Below are 21,185 nucleotides of genomic sequence, written 5' to 3' on the forward strand. Positions count from 1 at the left end.
AATGAAGACTCGATATATTGTCTACAAGAGCTCTTACCTAAATTAAGAAAGGTTCATAGTTTTTGAATCTGTTCTCCATATGCTTCTTCAAAGACCAAATTTAGGTTTGTATGTTCTTGAAAAAATTACTTAATTTATACTTTGAGCTGTTTAAAAGAGGGCACGTTGACATGCCCTCTTTTAATTATCCAAAAGAGAGAATTTTTTCTTTCAACCCTCCAAAAGAGGGCATGTCAATGTGCCCTCTTTCACGAGGGATCAAGTAAACACTCTTTTAGCATCGACGTAGTTAAGGAATTGACCACTGACTCATAGTAGTGTAAATAAGAGATTATTTTGCATTGAAATTAAAGATATCTATTTGCATTGATATTAGTGCTTGGAAATGGGCACATCGATGTGCCTTTATTTAGAATTAGCCTTGAAACGATGTACATCTTTCGGATATTCAAATAGGGCCTCGTTATTAATCTATTAAAATGCTTTTTTGACTTTAACGATTTAAAAATGTAGTCAAAAATTTTGCCTCATGATTTATTTATTTTTGCTTATTTGATTCATTTGGAGAAAGGCCTTCCCTTTGCATATGGTTAATACAACCGAGAGCTCCCTTCCCAAAACCATCTTCGGCATATCTTAAAATCAATACGTTTCAAGTAATTGCATCGCAAAGAGGATGCCCAACAAGAACTCATGATTTTGTGATAGTACCCCATTTGGCATGCATATCGTCCAAAGCATCTCCAGGCAAAACATCTTTCTCTAATAGTCTCTGGCCAACAATTCAATCGCGAATTCCTTTCTTGGCCATAGACCTTCGAGGAGCACACATATGTGATTGCATGTAGAGAGAGATCTTCTTTAACGAATGCAAGTACTTATTTTGCCTATGGTTATTTGGCCTTAGTTGCTCGAAAATGTTTGTTGTTTCTCATCTTGTTGTGCTTTTTTGGCTTTCTAAAAGAAACCCTTAGTGTTGGGTTGGGTTATGGGGACTTAGTGTTGGGTTGGGTTATGGGGACTTTCCTAGTTTTCAGCGCATGATGGAGACTTACCTTTCATTTCACATCCTATCTTTACTTTTCTTCCATTCTATTGTTTTAAAATGCTAAAGTAAAGTTTCACCTTACATAATTTTAGTAAATTTTACACACACACACAGATATGTTTTTTTTACATTCTATTGTTTTAGAATGCTAAAGTGAAGCTTTCTAATAAATTCTACACACACATGTATATTAATTAGTTCTTTTCATTTCACAACTTCACATGGCTTTACATTTCTTTCATTTTATATTTGATTCCAATTAGTGTTAACATTCAAGAAAGTTTCTTTTATTAAGCGGATGCTGATCGAATTTCCTCCTTACAAAGAAAAAAACAGGAAAACCTAGCAAAATTTTTGAGATTTGCAAGATGTTTGGACAACTTTATCACATATTTCATCCGTTTCTCTTTCATTTACCATGGTTTGCAGCTAGCTAGTCTCGATTTTTAATTGGCTCCAAACTAAGTTGATGTTGGAATTAGGGTTGCACAGAAACACACATAGCTTGGAGAAGACGAAGGAAGCTCAAGGCACACAATAGAGAGTGTGTTACTTAGTGTGCAATGGAAAGATAGATAGCCCTAGAGTGATGGGCGTATATACAATGCACGGGGGAAAAACCTCCTAAAGAGGGAAAAAATGCCCCGGCGGTCCTAGTGTGTTCACACACATCACTACCACATGTATATATGGTAACAAATCCCCCCTGGAGTGATGCGGTGAACGAGAGCTGGCACATGAGTAAAGGGAAGTGCCATGCCCTGAGGACAGGATCAGTCCACAAAGGGGAGTAAGCCCAAAGCTTTGCGGAAAGCTTCAAGCTTCTCACGAGACAATGCCTTTGTGAAAAGATCTGCAAGGTTGTCTTGTGTTGGCACATAAGCCAAGCTAATCTCTCATGCTGAGAGCCTCTCCCTGACATAGTGGTAATGCACCTCAATGTGCTTTGTACGAGCATGAAAAACTGGGTTCCTCGCAACTGCCAATGCGCTCTGACTGTCAGTGTAGATAGTGTTGGCAGTGTCCTGTCCAACACCCAAATCAGCCATAAGGCGTCTGAGCCATACACACTCAACCGTAGCTGTGAAGACTGCCCTGTACTCAGCCTCACAACTCGAAGTGGCCACAGTAGGTTGCTTCTTGCTCAACCATGATATACATGAACTGCCAAGCATGAAACAAAAACCACTTGTGGACTCGCGTGTCAAAACAACCAGCCCAACATGAGTCTGAAAAAGCATGTAAGTCTGGCGGCAATGATCCCCCCTTGGGATAAAAGAAGCCAAGATGTAAAGTGCCACTAAGGTAGCGGAAAATCCTCTTGATAGCCTGCCAATGCTTAGACCCTGGGCTATGCATAAATCTGTTGACCTGTGAGACTGCAAATTGAATATCCGGTCGCCAGCATCATATAGACTCAACTTCAAACCTGTTTCCATGGGAGTGGCAATAGGTTTGCAATCCTCAAGTCCAAACTTACATAGCAATGTCTCTATGTAACTTTTCTGACACAAGGCAATACCACCATCACACTGCTTAAACTGTATACCCAAGTAATGATGCAACAGCCCCAAATCTTTCATCTTGAAAGTAGCATTCAAATCAGCCTTAAATTCAACAATATGTCTCTCATTTGGTCGAGTGATCAGCAAATCATCAACTTAAAGAACCACGATGAGAAATACATCACCCTCACGCTTTACATACAATGTGCTTTCTGTTGGACTGTTACAAAAGCCTTGTTTGACCAAATGAGTGTCAGCTTTCTCATACCAAGCACGAGGAGATTGCTTCAACCCATACAAAGCCTTGTTACATTTGCACACTTTGTCCTCTTGTCCTTTTATGACAAAACCGCGAGGCTGCATTACATAAACTTCCTCAAATATGTCACCATTCAAGAAAGCACTAACAATGTCTGATTGATGTACATCCCAACCAAAATGAGATGCCAATGCACATAGAAAACGCACAGTAGTCATACGACAAGTGGGAGCAAAAGTCTCTTCATAATCTATGCCTTTTTGCTGTGCATAACCCTTTGCAACAAGTCCTGCCTTATGGCGATCAATCTCACCATCCGGCTTGCGTTTCAACTTGTAAACCCACTTCGTACCAATGGCCTTTTTGCCAGGAGGCAAATCACATAAAGTCCATGTGTCATTTTCTATAAATGCATCATATTCTGATTGCATGGTAGCCATCCAATTTTCTGAATTCTGTGCTTCATCAAAAGACAGAGGCTCCTCAACATCAGGCAAACTAGACACAGCCAAAGCATAACAATCTGATGCATAAGATGCATGGCGAGAGCCTGAATGAGTACGACTAGACAAAGGTGCATCCAATTTACTGTCACGCAAAGTGTGCACCAGCCATTTTGGCATACCTCGAGCCTGCTCATTTTCAGCCCTTTCCTCATCAAGTACATCATGTACATCTGCATCAGTAATAGGCTGATCTAAAACATTTTCAGAAACCCCCATAGGCTGTACATTTGCCTCATTGGAACTTACATTCGTATTTCCACCACTGAAAAGAGGCACCAAGGTGTCATAAATGTCTTGTGAGCTTACATTAGTGTCTCTAGTACATGACAGCAAGGGCTGAACAGAATCTTCCACAAACACTACATCCAGAGAAACCAGAATACGTTTTGTTTGCGGATGATACAACCTGTAACCTTTGCTTTCAAGACTATTACCAACAAAAATACATTTGACAGCCTTATCATCCAATTTTTTGCGCTGCACTTGTGGCACCAAAGCATATGCCAAACAACCAAAAACATGCATGTGCTCAATAGAAGGCTTTCTATCATGCCATGCTTCATATGGAGTACTAGACTGCAAAGCTTTCATAGGACACCTATTAAGTACATAAGTGGCACACATGATGGCCTCAAGCCAAAAAGAATGCGGCAAAGCTTGACTTTTGACCATACATCGTGCCATTTCTGTTATTGACCTGTTTTTCCTCTCAGCAACACCATTTTGCTGAGGTGTATAAGGCACTGTACATTGGTGTTTTATCCCACGACTAGCCAGAAATGCATTAAATTCATGAGACATATACTCCCCCCCTCGATCGGAACGGAGGGTGCCCATAGTACATTTCGAGACATTTTCAGCCATAGCCAGAAATTGTTTGAAGCACATAAAAACTTCGGACTTTGCTTTAAGCGGAAATACCCATGCATGCCTGGAGTAATCATCAATGAAAGTCACGAAGTACAGGTAATTTCTCAACTCCCTGAACTGGATAAGAGGCGTTGTTGGCACAAGTGACTGAATTCCCATGAGGGACAGACTCAAGAGAGGTAAACAATTCACTATGTGAGGTAATGTGCTTTGTAGCACCACTGTCGAAATACCACACATGTGAATCTGCAGCAACAACTGACAAGCATGCATCATGGACAACAGGATTGTAAGTGCACTCTGCGCTAAAAGCCCATTCTGCATCAACACCAGCAACACAGTCTCCTTTCACAGAAGACTCAACAATGGCTGCATTTGTAGTGGAACCAGCATTTGCAGTGGAACCACCCTCTTTCTTCTTAGCCTCTTTGGCCTTCAACTTAGGACACGACTTGATCAAGTGATCATTAGCTTTACAATAATGGCAACGCATCTTTTTTTTGCCCTTATCACCAGAATTTCCAGACGAATTGCTGCCAGCAGAAGCATTATGAACATAATTTTTGCCACTCGCAGCAGAACCATAAGAAGTGGCTGCATTACTGTTACCACCCTTTCTTTGAGAAGCAATAAAAGCCTGTTCAACTGCACGCTGCCTAGTCCTGTTTTTTCTGGAAAGTGACTCTTACAACAGCAATGTGCATAATGCATCAAAGTTGACAACTTCTGGATTTCCTTGGGTCATAAGTCTCCAAGTACTAGCAAAAGTCTGGTAAGAATCTGGTAAGGCATCAAGAACAGTGTGCACAAGGGAATTGTCTGAAAGGACTTCACCTGCAGAAATAAGCTGCTCATTGATATCCTTGACACTAGCAAGGAAAGTGTCCATATCATCTTCCTCATGCATAATCTTCGACTCCAGCTCTTTACGCAGCAAAGCAATTTTAGCCTCATTGCGGCTTGCATAAAGACCAGCTAGAATATCCCAAGCCTGTTGTGCTGATTTTGCTGAACGGATGTGAGGAACAATGGTGCGCTTCATAGACAACGCAATCAATGCATGAGCCTGCGCATCCTTAACATCCCAACGAGCTTGTTTTGCCTAGGCAAAACAACATTAATTGCTGCAATCCTTGCAGCAAGACCTGCAACATCCTCAACATCGCCTACATCCTCAAAACTAGGACGTACATTAATGCCCTGCACAATGTTCCAGACACCTTTTGACAGAAGAACATGTTGCATCATATAAGCCCACATAGGATAGTTGTCCCCATCCAACCTGTCCTCAGCAGCAAACATCTTGAACACATCTGTGTTGTTGTTGTCAGCCATGGTAAATGCTGCACCTGATGTGAAAACTGCCCGAAAATAGGAGAAATGGAGCGGGAAACAACCTGTGCTATATAGCACAAACCGTAGAAGACTATAAGGCACCTGTTATGCAGAAAACGGCACTGACAGAAATTCTGCACAAAATGACGAAATAGCTTGTGCAGTACTGCCTGTAGTGGAAACGGAGGCCGAAATAAGTCCAAATCAAAATTCTGAGTAGACCAGACTCTACGAGCTCTCCCAAAATATTTGTCGACCTGCGAATGCTCGCCAAAGCTCACTGAAATCGGAGAAAGTGAGCAGGCGTGTGCTGGAGCTGCTGGCGACTAAGCCCGGGAGGACGTGACCTGCTTTGATACCAATTGTTGGAATTAGGGTTGCAGAGAAACACACACAGCTTGGAGAAGACGAAGGAAGCTCAAGGCACACAATAGAGAGTGTGTTACTTAGTGTGCAATGGAAAGATAGATAGCCCTAGAGTGATGGGCGTACATACAATGCACGGGGGAAAAAACCTCCTAAAGAGGGAAAAAATGCCCCAACGGTCCTAGTGTGTTCACACACATCACTACCACATGTATATGGTAACAGTTGATGCAATCTTTTTCCAAACACTGATACCAGTTTAAACAATTTTATCACTGTCTTATTGTTTTTGAAAGCCGTCGTGACCCTTTCACTTGTTTAAAATCTTTGTTTAGTTTATAAATGGATCTCTTCATTTACGGATCTAATGACTTTTTTGTCAACTTTTTGATTTAAAACATACTTTTTTCCTTGTAAATTTTCTTTTCATTTACAAACAATTTCTAACTAAAAATTATAAATTGTCCTTAAATGAAAGAATTTTTTCACCATTAAGATTTTTTTTTGACTTTTGGTTTTGACATGCAAATGTCACCTTATTACTTTAGTGCACGTATTATTATTAGAGATTAGCTTCAGAATTTTTTCACAACTAAGATTTTTTTTTCAACTTTTTGTTTTGATCTGTAAATGTCACTTTGTTATTTTAGTGCATGTAGGGAGATTAGGTTTAGACATTTTTAATATTCATTTCTATCCTAAAGGTATTATGGATTTCGTTCATTTAATACCATGCATCATTTTATTGTGTAATTTGTTTTACAAGAATTAGATCAATTCCTAAACTCTTATTAATATTTTATACGCTTTGTGTTTTCATAAGGTCAATTAATATAACACTCCTACATAAGGGTATAAAGAAAAGCGAAGTTTTTTTGGCGCAATTCCTTTACCATTGTATTGAATTGTTGGATGTTCTCCATGTGGCATTTGAACGTTTTTGGATTTTAACGTGTGCATATGGGAGTGCCCCCCCCCCAAACTCTCTCACTTCGTTGAAGTCGAGATCTCTCTCTCTCTCTCTCTCTCTCTCAGGCCACCGTAAATCTTTACCTTGTTTCTCACTTTGCTACAAAGCTTCCAAGTGGTTTTTCAAACATTCTTTTTTTTATGTTTTTGGAATATATTGTAGTCTAAATAGTTTATTATTACACTTTTTCTAAGAAACATAATATTTAATTGTGATAACAAATGTTTTGATATCTTTTTTGAAATATATTGTAAACTAAATAGTTTATTGTTACACTTTTTAAGAAATAATATTTAATTATCATAACAAATGTTTTGAAAAATTAATGTCACTTTCTTGTTTCCTCTCTCAAAAAACAATGTTTAATTGTTTTCCTATTTCTATAGAGTGGAGCAATGACTAGTGGGTCACACCCACTCTTTTATTCTTTTGATCCTCTTGTAACTTTCCACCTTGTTCCTTCTTTTTTTCCCCGAACAATGAGCAAGCCATGTGCACTATCATCTTGTGTTTTTAAGAAACAAGGGCATCAACTAAGCATTGTCTTATCATTTAAAAGAAGCCTTATAGGAGAGTTGACTTAGGCATACTTTCAATGTTTTCAATGAAGATTGAGACTTACCTTAAATATTATTTGGTTTTAAAATATTAAATGGATCTTTTATTTCACCTTTCATTTCACATACTCACATGGCTTGACTTCTTTTGCATTCTATTCTTTTAGAATGCTAAAGTAAAGCTTCACTCTGCACAATTCTATTAAATTCTACACACACATACACACATATATATATCATTAAGTGTGTGTATACACACACACACACACACACACATATACATACACACACACACACACACACACACACATCTGTGTAATGTGTGTGTGTAGAATTTATTAGAATTATGTGTGTGTATATATATACATACATATATATATGTATGTGTGTGTGTATATATATATATATATATATATATATATATATATGTGTGTGTGTGTGTGTGTATAAATTAATTGTATATATAAATATTAATCTCTTAATAAAAGAGACATTCCCGAACAATGTGTCACTTACTATAATTCTAGTTAAGCTCAACATAATGATTTTATCACTTCTTATTGTTTTAGAAAGCCACCGTGACCCTTTCACTTGTTTTTTTTTGGTTTCTGCACCAAGTAGGGGGGACCCAATCCCTTTAAATGGATTATTACAGAGAATTCGAAAAGATCCTCTGGTGAATGAGAAGGAAAGGGAAAGGGTGCTGTAGACAATGCGGGCTCGCAGGCAGCTGACGATCGATGAGCAGCAAGGAGACGCAGGCAAGCGACAATGGGAGAAGGTGGTAGCAAGGTGAAGGCTAAGAAAAAAGCCATGAGGGGGTCAGACGGGGTTTTTATTTTTTAATTGAATGGACTACGCTCCTGTAGCAGCAATGCACGCGAGTTGGATTGGTTACAGGGTTTGACTGAGAGCCATGGTGCCAACCGGTCGAGTTCGAATCTAGCTTTCAATTTTGGAAGCTCAATCTCAAAGTGGAAGGGTAGCCTCTCAAGTGGAAAGGAAGCCTGAGGTGCGAGGAATCTTGCGAGGTAATGAATAAATCGAGGTGCGAGCCAATGTATAGTATGTCTAGTACAATTTTAACATGAGAAAATGTGACCCAATGCATCCCTCTATAGAAAGAAATGAGAAGTCACCTTTTAAGCAGGAAGACTCAAGTTCATCTAAATCAAGAAAGGTGGATTGCTAAGCTCCTAGCTAAATCAAGACTCGGGTGTCTAAATTAGCTATTTACTATCTTCAAAAAGGCGGATTTCTAAGCTCTTAACCAAATCAAGGCTCGGTTGTCTACAAGAGCTCTTACCTAAATTAAGAAAGGTGGACTCCTAAGCTTCTTGCATAACTTAGGTTCATAGTTTTTGAATTTATTCTCCATATGCTTCTTCAAAGAACAAAATTAGGTTCACATGTTCCTAAGCTTCTTGCATAACTTAGGTTCATAGTTTTTGAATTTATTCTCCATATGCTTCTTCAAAGACCAAAATTAGGTTTATATGTTCTTGAAAAGATTAATTATTTTTTGCTTTCACTATTCAAAAGAGGGCACATTCTAGGCGGTTGAACTAATTACAAAAACTCCCCAAAAAAAGAGGGCACATCGATGTGCCCTCTTTTAGCTGTGCAACTCAATAGTTATACATATGCAGATTGGGCATGTAGTACATGTGCCAGTGGATTTGGGAGTGCTATTTTGACATGGAGCATCAAGAAGCAACCTATAGTTTTTTCTATTGATGAGTACAGAGGCTGAGTATAGGGGTGCTACAATGGCATCATGTGAGGTAGCATGGTGGCGATCCCTACTTCAAGACTTTGGAGTACATGTACAGAGGCCAATTTTCATGTATTGTGACAACCTTGGAACCCATTGCTTCATGCAAGGATGAAGTACATTGAGTTGCATTACCACTTCATCAAAGAGAGGGTCTTGGCAGCCAACAATGGGCTTGAGTATGTGACGATGGACGAGGAGGTTGTAGATATCTTCATGAAGGCCCTTGGAGAGTAAAAACTACGACAATTTTGAGTGATGCTTGGCATATGAGAGATGGCACCGAGTTGGAGGGGGAGTGTTGACATATCAAGTTTAACATTTACTAGTCTTGGATGACTATCATTGATCATCATCATCACTTGTTCACTTTGATGGATATGGATATCTTTGCCAGTGATACTATAGTTGAACTACACCGACTTGGTCTACCTACCGGAGTGATGGCAAACTGATCCATCCAGCTCACTCACAAGCGGTTCACACTTGATGTCCCCTTATGTTGTATTTTCTCTTTTATGCATTGTAGACTTCTTACCTTGAGTTAGTGAAGAAGAAGTAGAAGAAGGCTTTGCCTCCATCTGTGTGTGTGTGTGTGTGTGTGTGTGTGTGTGTGTGTGTGTGTGTGTGTGTGTGCGCATGCTTGCAAGAGCTCAAGCTCTCTCCTTCTCTATCTCTTAGCAAAAAATATGCATCAAACCCCACATAGATGTTAGTGACACGAGCCACCGTGGCATGTAGAAACTAACGTGGTAGAAATATGCTTGTCACCATGGCTAGCATGCATTAGTAGGGTGCAAACAACATTAGTTGTGGCATCTATCTTTATCTTGCAAAAATAACAGATTGCTTGTTGCAACCCACCATTTTCTTAGCGTCTACACTCACTAAGGAGTCATCATGTGCAGGAAATTCTTTCAATGGTAGCTTTCTCAAAGTTCGAAACCGCACCCTCCTTCATTTTCATAATTGCATGTGCAAAGGCATTTAGAGCAATGGGGGGCGACATAGAGAAAGAGAGAGTGAGAATAATAGTAGGAAGATGCAAAGAGGATGTTTAAGAAAGAGAGAGTGAGAATAGTAGTAGGAAGATACAAAGAGGGTGTCCAAGGAAGCAAGAGTATGAACGGATATGTATAGCTAATGAAGAAACCAAAATTCTCCTTTTCCTCAAATTCATTATTGTGCATGACTTCAAGGAATGCAATGATCAGAGGCTCAAGCAATGTGTGTGTGTGTGTGTGTGTGTGTGTGTGTGTGTGTGTGTGAGAGAGAGAGAGAGAGAGAGAGAGAGAGAGAGAGAGAGAGCTAAGGAGACGTGAAAATATGCCAAAATAAGTATACCCAAATTAACATCACTCTAGCCTATATGTGTGTGTGTGCCTATATATATATATACATAGTGCCATACTTCTCACTCAACTTCTTCAAAAGTTTGTGTTTGGTTTTAAAAAAACAATTATACATAAACATACATGTTGAAGAACGATAGCCAAGCAAACTCAATTGTAAGGTCTTTGCAAAAAATAAAATAAAATCACATGCACTTCGGCATTGGTCATCATATCAGTGCTAAGTGTCTTTATCCCACTAAAATGGAGCCCATATATCTGCCCAAAGGGAAGGCCACTCGCTTGTTGTTTGTTTTGGAAGCTATGAGACACAAGGTTCATATTTAGTTTTGCTAGTTGTGCATCCACAACAGCGCTCCCGCAATAATTAAAACAAATTAAAGGTAACAATATATTCTCATTATCTTGATTGTACAAAAGAAAAATTGTCCCTCTAACACTAGAGGAGAAGCATAAGCCCCCCTTCAACATGCCTTCAACATTGGAGGGGATAAAAGTGGGAAGAGAAGGGCAAATTTCCTATGATAAATTATTAAAAATGTGGAGAACCTTGCCAACTCCACCACACCATACTTATGTATGGTTCTTTTCCTTCCCCCCCCCCCCAATACACAAGCATTCTCCAAACACAATATATGTGATGTAGGTTATGAGGGCAACAGCTTCCCGGAAGGTCACCCATCCCAGTACTGTTCCCGCGCATATGCGCTTAACTGTGACGTTCCACAAATTGGTCTAGCCATCCAGACCCCAAAACCTTAAGGTGTTAGGGACCTCCGGTCTAACCAATTTATGCAAGCCTCATAGATAGACACCACTTTGTCACCACAAGTTGGGCTTACCCCAACAATCGCCCCCTTAAGCCAAACTTGGGACTTTCCCGTCCCCTTGAGTACCAACGTGTTCCGCCTTTTTCTAGGCTCAGAGGTTGAGAGCTTCAACGTGGCCGGGAGCTAGCTCAGAGGTTGAAGTCAACATCAACATGTCCTGTTCCACGGACTCAGAGGTTGGACTTTGAACCATGGCTCTGATACCAGTTGTAGGTCATGAGGGCAACAACTTCCTGGGAGGTCACCCATCCCAGTACTGTTCCCGCGCATATGCGCTTAACTGTGACGTTCCACAAATTGGTCTAGCCATCCAGACCCCAAAACCTTAAGGTGTTAGGGACCTCCGGTCTAACCAATTTATGCAAGCCTCATAGATAGACACCACTTTGTCACCACAAGTTGGGCTTACCCCAACATGTGAATGCATAAATTTTACATTAACAATTAATTTCTGTTTGTCCATAGCATGTATTTCATTTTTTAATAGGCCAATTTTTTGGCAAGGTCTGCCATTGTTTGGTGGTATGTATTGGCTGTCATTTGTCTACTACTTCATGTTTGTTATACTACAAGAGAGTAATTCTTTCTTGTATATGTGTCGTTCAATGATGGGGCATGTCATTATTGAACTCTATATTCGGATGCATATTCATTTTGCTATTGATGTGCATTCCTTTTTGAATTTACATAAATTGTTTTGCTCCAACATCAATCGTCTTTTTGACTACAAGGCCACAAATCACAAGGGGCCACAATCTCAAGAAAAGAGATGCTCATTATAAAACAAGCATTTTTCCCAAGCTTGGCATACGCCATGTTCTCCCACATGAGAGACATATGCCACCTCAAAAGCTCAATATGCAAACCCCAAGAATTTTTTGGGCTACTATGAACATCCTCTCTCATGGAAAAAAATTTCCTTGTGACTTTAAACATATTCCTCATATTGTAAATATATACTTCATATCATCTACATACTAAGTATCAAGCCATCCTCATAGATTCATAATCTCATCTTGTGTCATGCATATTACATATTCACCAACCAGCTAACATTGAACAAGTTATCATGGACACACGCAAGGTAATTAGAATTTGGATGCTATATATTTATCACTCTATTTTACACCTTTCGCTATATCACATCCACTCTCAAAATATATGAGTCTGTTTTAAATCTTTCAATAGATCACATCGACTTTCAAAATATACGTCCACCATATAGCTATTTGATATGTTCATAAAAATATATCGCCATCTCAAAGGCAACAATGTCAAGGGATGGTGCTTGTGTATATACACAATCACGGTTGAGCATTGCCATATGTGCAGTCTCCCACCCTTTAATTTGCAAGTTCCCCACATGGCACAGAAGGATGTGTCATGAACCACCTGGTGGCCCTCCCGTGCATCTACCCCAATGGCACCTTTGACAACCTCTTTTGCCCTTCACTTACTCTATTACCTTGATTATCCACACCCCCCTTCATTTGCAATCTTCTTGACCTTCTTATTGGCAAAAAGATAGAGAGCCACAAACCTAAGCTTATTACTAGAGAGAGAGAGAGAGAGAGAGAGAGAGAGAGAGAGAGAGAGAGAGAGAGAGAGAGATGTTGTAATTCTCTCTTTACTATAGTAAATGGGATTACATGCAATGGAAGCTCTACAAAAAAATGCAATCATGTAGTACTACCACCCAAAGAATTTGGTTTCTACATAGCTAATGTTTTCACCCTTTTTCATATGGCTAGATTTTTCGCCAGATCAATGTTCATAATATTCCCCAGTAGATGCATCTACCAAAGCTCCCATAGTAGTCTTGCACATGCACCCTAGATTGACATATGGTGGGGACATGTTTCAACCGTTCATAATCCAAGGAAGGTACCAATCCAAATATCTAGATAATTCCAAAGAGGCTAGCCAATGCTCATTAATCCACATGAAGATTGAGGGGGCAATGGAAACTCTAGTGTCCTTTATTGGGCCGTCGTCTGCCATGGCTATCTTCAAGTGAAAATGGAAGAAAGGGGGAGAGTATGAGGCATGGTGCAGGTGAGCAAGGCCTAGAAGGCTTGCAGTCTCCTCCTCCTCTACTCTCTCTCTCTCTCTCTATGTCTAGCACTCTCCACTGAATGAATAGGCGGACCACTTCTCGCCACACACATTCACACATTGGGTAGAGTTCCCTCATTGCATTGAGCCATCAAAGTGAGCTCAAATAGTGATGGGAAAATGCAGCTATGTGTGTAGCAACCAACTCGAGCAACTTTTGCATATCGTGACTACACGTGGAAGGAGCAACTTGAGCTTGATGTTAGTACTTAACCTGTGGAATCTATAATTTCCCTGATGCATGCTTTTATTTTGAATCATCCGCTTCTGCATGCATCCGCTTCCATTCAGAATCATCCGCTTCCATTCAAAATCATTTGCTTCCTTGCAAGACAATATGTTTCCACCATTTTTGTCATTATTAGTAAGGCGTGCGTCAAGAAAAGCAATCTTGTGTACTTCTTGTACAAGAAAAAGAGCCGGGCTCTTGTGCTCGTCACAATGTCTTCAAGCATGTACATACATTTAAAGAGACCCTATTTTCAGAAGGGATGAAGTAAGTTTCACAATTTTTTCAAGCATGTACATACATTTAAAGAGACCCTATTTTTGGAAGGGATGAAGTAAGTTTCACAAATTTTGACCGGCCAAAAGACTCATGGTGGCATTTCACCAAAGCTGTTAAGGGGACTCCTACAAAACCAATGAGCTTTTTACCTACATTTTTCATCATCAGCCTTATGATACATAAGAAAAGCTGCCACTCCACACAAAGCACCCTCGTTTAAGACCTTTTCCATTCTTACATATAGGTAGACCCTTAGAATTATTTACAGCCATAGGTTTCTCATCTAGTTGGTCTAACAATTCCAACAATGAAACTAGTCTCAAGTTTCTCATCTAGTTGGTCTAACAATTCCAACAATGAAAGTCTCAAGTTCATCTTGCATAAAATATACACCTCAAGGTCCATCACGATCTAAAACAAGAGCATGTCCCTCTTCTAGACCAATTTTAACACTCTCCATGAGATCTACACCACTGAAGATATGGTACATTTTGAGAAGCTTTCACATCCTGATTTTGCCGTGCAACATTAAGTTGTTTGCCCCTAACTTTTTGAGAAACTTCCAATAACTCTTGTGTTAGCCCCAATAACATGACTTATTACTTTTACAATGTTGCTTAAAAATAAGTGCACTATAGCATCATCTGCCCCATTGAAAATTACGCAATTAGCATTTCATCCTTTGAGATTTTGAATTTTCCTCACTAGTTGTTGCTTGTTAGATGTTGTTGGAATTAGGGTTGCAAAGAAACACACACAGCTTGGAGAGGACGAAGGAAGCTCAAGGCACACAATAGAGAGTGTATTACTTAGTGTGCAATGGAAAGATAGATAGCCCTAGAGTGATGGGCGTATATACAATGCATGGGGGAAAAAACCTCCTAAAGAGGGAAAAAATGCCCTGGCGGTCCTAGTGTGTTCACACACATCACTACCACATGTATATGGTAACAAATCCCCCCTGGAGTGATGCGGTGAACGAGAGCTGGCACATGAGTAAAGGGAAGTGCCATGCCCTAAAGACATGATCAGTCCACAAAGGGGAGTAAGCCCAAAGCTTTGCGGAAAGCTTCAAGCTTCTCAGGAGACAATGCCTTTGTGAAAAGATCTGCAAGGTTGTCCTGTGTTGGCACATAAGCCAAGCTGATCTCTCCTCCTGAGAGCCTCTCCCTGACATAGTGGTAATGCACCTCAATGTGCTTTGTGCGAGCATGAAAAACTGGGTTCCTCGCAACTGCCAATGCGCTCTAACTGTCACTGTAGATAGTGTTGGCAGTGTCCTCTCCAACACCCAAATCAGCCATAAGGCGTCTGAGCAATACACACCCAACCATAGCTGTGAAGACTGCCACGTACTCAGCCTCACAACTCGAAGTGGCCACAATAGGTTGCTTCTTGCTCAACCATGATATACATGAATTGCCAAGCATGAAACAAAAACCACTTGTGGACACTCGCGTGTCAAAACAACCAGCCCAATATGAGTCCGAAAAAGCATGTAAGTCTGGCAGCAATGATCCCCCCTTGGGATAAAAGAAGCCAAGATGTAAAGTGCCACTAAGGTAGCGGAAAATCCTCTTGATAGCCTGCCAATGCTTAGACCCTGGGCTATGCATAAATCTGATGACCTGTGAGACTGCAAACTGAATATCCGGCCTCGTGTTGCATACATAAATGAGGCAGCCAACAGCAGTTTGGTAAAGAGTGACATCAGCAGGATCGCTAGCATCATGTAGACTCAACTTCAAACGTGTTTCCATGGGAGTGACAATAGGTTTGGAATCCTCAAGTCCAAACTTACATAGCAATGTCTCTATGTAACTTATCTGACACAAGGTAATACCACCATCACACTGCTTAAACTGTATACCCAAGTAATGATGCAACAGTCCCAAATCTTTCATCTTGAAAGTAGCATTCAAATCAGCCTTAAATTCAACAATATGTCTCTCATTTGGTCCAGTGATCAGCAAATCATCAACATAAAGAACCACAATGAGAAGTACATCACCCTCACGCTTTACATACAATGTGCTTTCTGTTGGACTGTTACGAAAGCCTCGTTTAACCAATTGAGTGTCAGCTTTCTCATACCAAGCACGAGGAGATTGCTTCAACCCATACAAAGCCTTCTTACATCTGCACACTTTGTCCTCTTGTCCTTTTATGACAAAACCGCGAGGCTGCGTTACATAAACTTCCTCAAATATGTCACCATTCAAGAAAGCACTAACAATGTCTGATTGATGTACATCCCAACCAAAATGAGCTGCCAATGCAAATAGAAAACGCACAGTAGTCATACGACAAGTGGGAGCAAAAGTCTCTTCATAATCTATGCCTTTTTGCTGTGCATAACCCTTTGCAACAAGTCCTGCCTTATGGCGATCAATCTCACCATCCGGCTTGCGTTTCAACTTGTAAACCCACTTTGTACCAATGGCCTTTTTGCCAGGAGGAAAATCACATAAAGTCCACGTGTCATTTTCTATGAGTGCATCATATTCTGATTGCATGGTAGACATCCATTTTTCTGAATTCTGTGCTTCATCAAAAGACAGAGGCTCCTCAACATCATGTAAGCTAGACACAGTCAAAGCATAACAATCTGATGCATAAGATGCATGGCGAGAGCCTCAATGAGTACGACTAGATAAAGGTGCATCCAATTTACTGTCACGCAGAGTGTGCACCAGCCATTTTGGCATACCTCTAGCCTGCTCATTTTCAGCCCTTTCCTCATTAAGTACATCATGTACATCTGCATCAGTAATAGGCCGATCTAAAACATTTTCAGAAACCCCCATAGGCTGTACATTTGCCTCATTGGAACTTACATTCGTATTTCCACCACTGAAAAGAGGCAACAAAGTGTCATAAATGTCTCGTGAGCTTATTTTACTGTCTCTAGTACATGACAGCAAGGGCTGAAAAGAATCTTCCACAAACACTACATCCCGTGAAACCAAAATACGTTTTGTTTGCGGATGATACAACCTGTAACCTTTGCTTTCAGCACCATAACCAACAAGAATACATTTGACAGCCTTATCATCCAATTTTCTATGGTGCACTTGTGGTACCAAAGCATATGCCAAACAGCCAAAAACACGCATGTGCTCAATAGAAGGCTTTCTATCATGCCATGCTTCATATGGAGTAATAGACTGCAAAGCTTTTGTAGGACACCTGTTAAGTACATAAGTGGCACACATGATGGCCTCAAGCCAAAAAGAATGCGGCAAAGCTTGACTTTTGACCATCCATCGTGCCATTTCCGCCAGTGACCTGTTTTTCCTCTCAGCAACACCATTTTGCTGAGGTGTATAAGGCACTGTACATTGGTGTTTTATCCCATGACTAGCCAGGAATGCATTAAATTCATGAGACATATACTCCCTCCCTCGATCGGAACGGAGGGTGCCCATAGTACATTTCGAGACATTTTTAGCCATAGCCAGAAATTGTTTGAAGCACATGAAAACTTCGGACTTTGCTTTAAGCGGAAATACCCATGCATGCCTGGAGTAATCATCAATGAATGTCACGAAGTACAGGTAATTTCCCAAGGACGGAGTTTGCATGGGCCCACAAACATCACTATGCACAAGCTGCAACCTGCATGTGGCCCGAACTGAACCATCCTTTGGAAATTTAGAACGCTGCATCTTACCCAAAATACAGCCTTCACAAACATGTTTGACAGGTGCTTCAAGAGGCGGCAAAGAAGCAACCATATCAGATTTCTGCAAACGCAGCAAATTGGCAAAATTCAGATGACCAAAACGTGCATGCCAAAGTTTTGCATCTGAAATAGTCCTTGAATCTACAATAGCATTTGAAAAATTTTGTCCACACTTGTCATACAAACTGAACTTATATAGCCCACGGCACAAAAGCCCAGATGCAACAATTTCATCACCAAAACTGAGATCATGAACTGTACATCTGTCATCCACAAATTTGACTACAAGTCCAAGTCTAGCAAGTGCGGATACAGACAAGAGATTCTTCTTGATCCCAGGCACATAAAGTGCATCAACAAGTGTGAAGGAGCTGCCATTAGCAGCAGTGAGCACAATCTTTCCAACTCCCTGAACTGGATAAGAGGCGTTGTTGGCACAAGTGACTGAATTCCCATGAGGGACAGAGTCAAGAGAGGTAAACAATTCACTATGTGAGGTAATGTGCTTTGTAGCACCACTGTCGAAATACCACACATGTGAATCTGCAGCAACAACTGACAAGCATGCATCATGGACAACAGGATTGTAAGTGCACTCTGCGCTAAAAGCCCATTCTGCATCAACACCAGCAACACAGTCTCCTTTCACAGAAGACTCAACAATGGCTGCATTTGTAGTGGAACCAGCATTTGCAGTGGAACCACCCTCTTTCTTCTTAGCCTCTTTGGCCTTCAACTTAGGACACGACTTGATCAAGTGATCATTAGCTTTACAATAATGGCAACGCATCTTTTTTTTGCCCTTATCACCAGAATTTCCAGACGAATTACTGCCAGCAGAAGCATTATGAACATAATTTTTGCCACTCGCAGCAGAACCATAAGAAGTGGCTGCATTACTGTTACCACCCTTTCTTTGAGAAGCAATAAAAGCCTGTTCAACTGCATGCTGCCTAGTCCTGTTTTTTCTGGAAAGTGACTCTTGCAACAGCAATGTGCATAATGCATCAAAGTTGACAACTTCTGGATTTCCTTGGGTCATAAGTCTCCAAGTACTAGCAAAAGTCTGGTAAGAATCTTGTAAGGCATCAAGAACAGTGTGCACAAGGGAATTGTCTGAAAGGACTTCACCTGCATAAATAAGTTGCTCATTGATATCCTTGACACTAGCAAGGAAAGTGTCCATATCATCTTCCTCATGCATAATCTTCGACTCTAGCTCTTTACGCAGGAAAGAAATTTTAGCCTCATTGCGACTTGCATAAAGACCAGCCAATATTTCCCAAGCATGTTTTGCAGATTTTGCTGAACGGATATGAGGAACAATGGTGTGCTTCACAGACAACGCATACAATGCATGAGCCTGCACATCCTTAACATTCCAACGAGCTTGTTCTGCCGTAGGCAAAACAACTCTAATTGCTGCAATCCTTGCAGCAAGACCTGCAACATCCTCAACATCGCCTACATCCTCAGAACCAGGACGTACATCAATGCCCTGCACAATGTTCCAGACACCCTTTGACACAAGTATATGTTGCATCATATAAGCCCACATAGGGTAGTTGTCCCCATCCAACATGTCCTCAACAACAAACATCTTGAACACATCTGTGTTGTTGTTGTCAGCCATGGTAAATGCTGCACCCGATGTGAAAACTGCCCGAAAATAGGAGAAACGGAGCGGGAACAACACGTGCTATATAGCACAAACCGTAGAAGACTATAAGGCACCTGTTATGCAGAAAATGGCACTGACAAAAATTATGCACAAAATGACGAAATAGCCTGTGCAATACTACCTGTAGTGGAAACGGAGGCCGAAATGAGCCCAAATCAAAATTCTGAGTAGACCAGACTCTACGAGCTCTCCCAAAATATTTGTCGACCTGCGAACGCTCGCCAAAGCTCACTGAAATCGGAGAAAGTGAGCAGGCGTGTGATGGAGAAGCTTGCGACTAAGCCAGGGAGGACGTGACCTGCTCTGATACCAATTTTTGGAATTAGGGTTGCAGAGAAACACACACAGCTTGGAGAAGACGAAGGAAGCTCAAGGCACACAATAGGGAGTGTATTACTTAGTGTGAAATGGAAAGATAGATAGCCTTAGAGTGATGGGCGTAGATACAATGCACGGGGGGAAAAACCTCCTAAAGAGGGAAAAAATGCCCCGGCGGTCCTAGTGTGTTCACACACATCACTACCACATGTATATGGTAACAACTGTAAATGCAGATTCTTTCATTAATGAGCTCTATTTCAAGTCTTGAATGCTCTTCATTCTATCAATTCTAAAAGTATGCTCCTTGCCATTAACTGTTCTGATTGTCACTTCCTATTATCTTGAAACTTTCACACCCAAATGCACACGCTTCTTATTTGTGAGACCATCATCCTTCACTAAAGTATCTTGGAAGTAAAGCTTACGGCCTCCAGATTATCAATCTCTAGTGCTTTACATAAAATCCTTGCACGCTTCAATCCATAGTTTTTAAGAAGCAAACCGTCACCACTTCAGAGTCTAGGAATAGTATGATGTGATTAGTAATAGTTTACTAAGCCATCATCATTGTGCTATGAAGATACTCTCATCAATCCCAAGAGAGAAGCAAAGACAATCGGTGATTGTTACGCTTTGCTGCAAACGGTCATTTTCCTCTCTCCTCTCTCTTTCTCTCTCTCTCTCTCTCTCCAAAAAACCTTCTTTTGGAAGCTTTAATAATTCTTCGAGAAAATCTCGAGGCATGTCCACACAATGTTGAAGTTGGATACGATCAACATGCCAAAAAAGGGGCTACATAACATACCTCGCCGGCAAGCACAAAAATGGATTATTATCAGTTTCGTAAAAAATATGAGATATATACAACTATTGAGGCACACTGTGCATGTCAAAAGATCACCACACAACATCACCTGTTGTCCTTATCAACCTTCCCAAAGAGGGTCCCTTTGATAACCTCAAATGTCTTAGAGACTGACTGTGCAGTCAACCCCAAAGCGTCGAGAGGTTACTCATTCAATTCCTATAAAAGTTCCACAAACCTTGCATTTGTAGATCTAGAAACACCCTTTTGGGTAGTCTTACGAGTAGCCTTGGGATCCTTGACATCACCTTTTTGAGCAATGTCCTTGCTTTGCTTGCATAGTTCGATGATGTGCTTGGGAGTTTGCGTTGAAGGCAGTTTCACGGGCAACAATGCCAAGAATGTTATTAGAGTAGCTTTGCTGCATTCTGGTGTGTGAGGCTCGTCTTTGTCTCTCATGCTAGCCATGATGAGAAGCACCTACAACAGACATAGTAGGTAATTCCCTCTCTCTCTCTCTCTCTCTCTCTCTCTCTCTCTCTCTCTCTCTCTCTCTCTCTCTCTCTCTCTCTCTCTCTCTCTCTCTCTCTCCCGCCAAATGACTTCAAACGTGCTATGCTAAATGCTTAAGGTGCCTATCATTTATGTGGACCAAAAAATGTCAAAATGAACCTCTCTGGCTAGTAGAAAATAATAAG

At 40.7% G+C, this 21,185-nt stretch overlaps 1 pseudogene; it reads right to left on the reverse strand.

Annotated features, from left to right (window-relative positions):
• The window catches only part of LOC147449978 (phosphatidylinositol 4-kinase gamma 4-like), a 30,643-nt pseudogene extending 9,697 nt beyond the window's left edge, over positions 1-20,946 (reverse strand).
• Positions 20,947-21,185: the final 239 nt, after the last annotated feature.

This window comes from Adiantum capillus-veneris, chromosome 10 (assembly GCF_014529385.1).
Source record: "Adiantum capillus-veneris isolate H3 chromosome 10, ASM1452938v2, whole genome shotgun sequence".
Lineage (NCBI taxonomy): Eukaryota > Viridiplantae > Streptophyta > Polypodiopsida > Polypodiales > Pteridaceae > Adiantum > Adiantum capillus-veneris.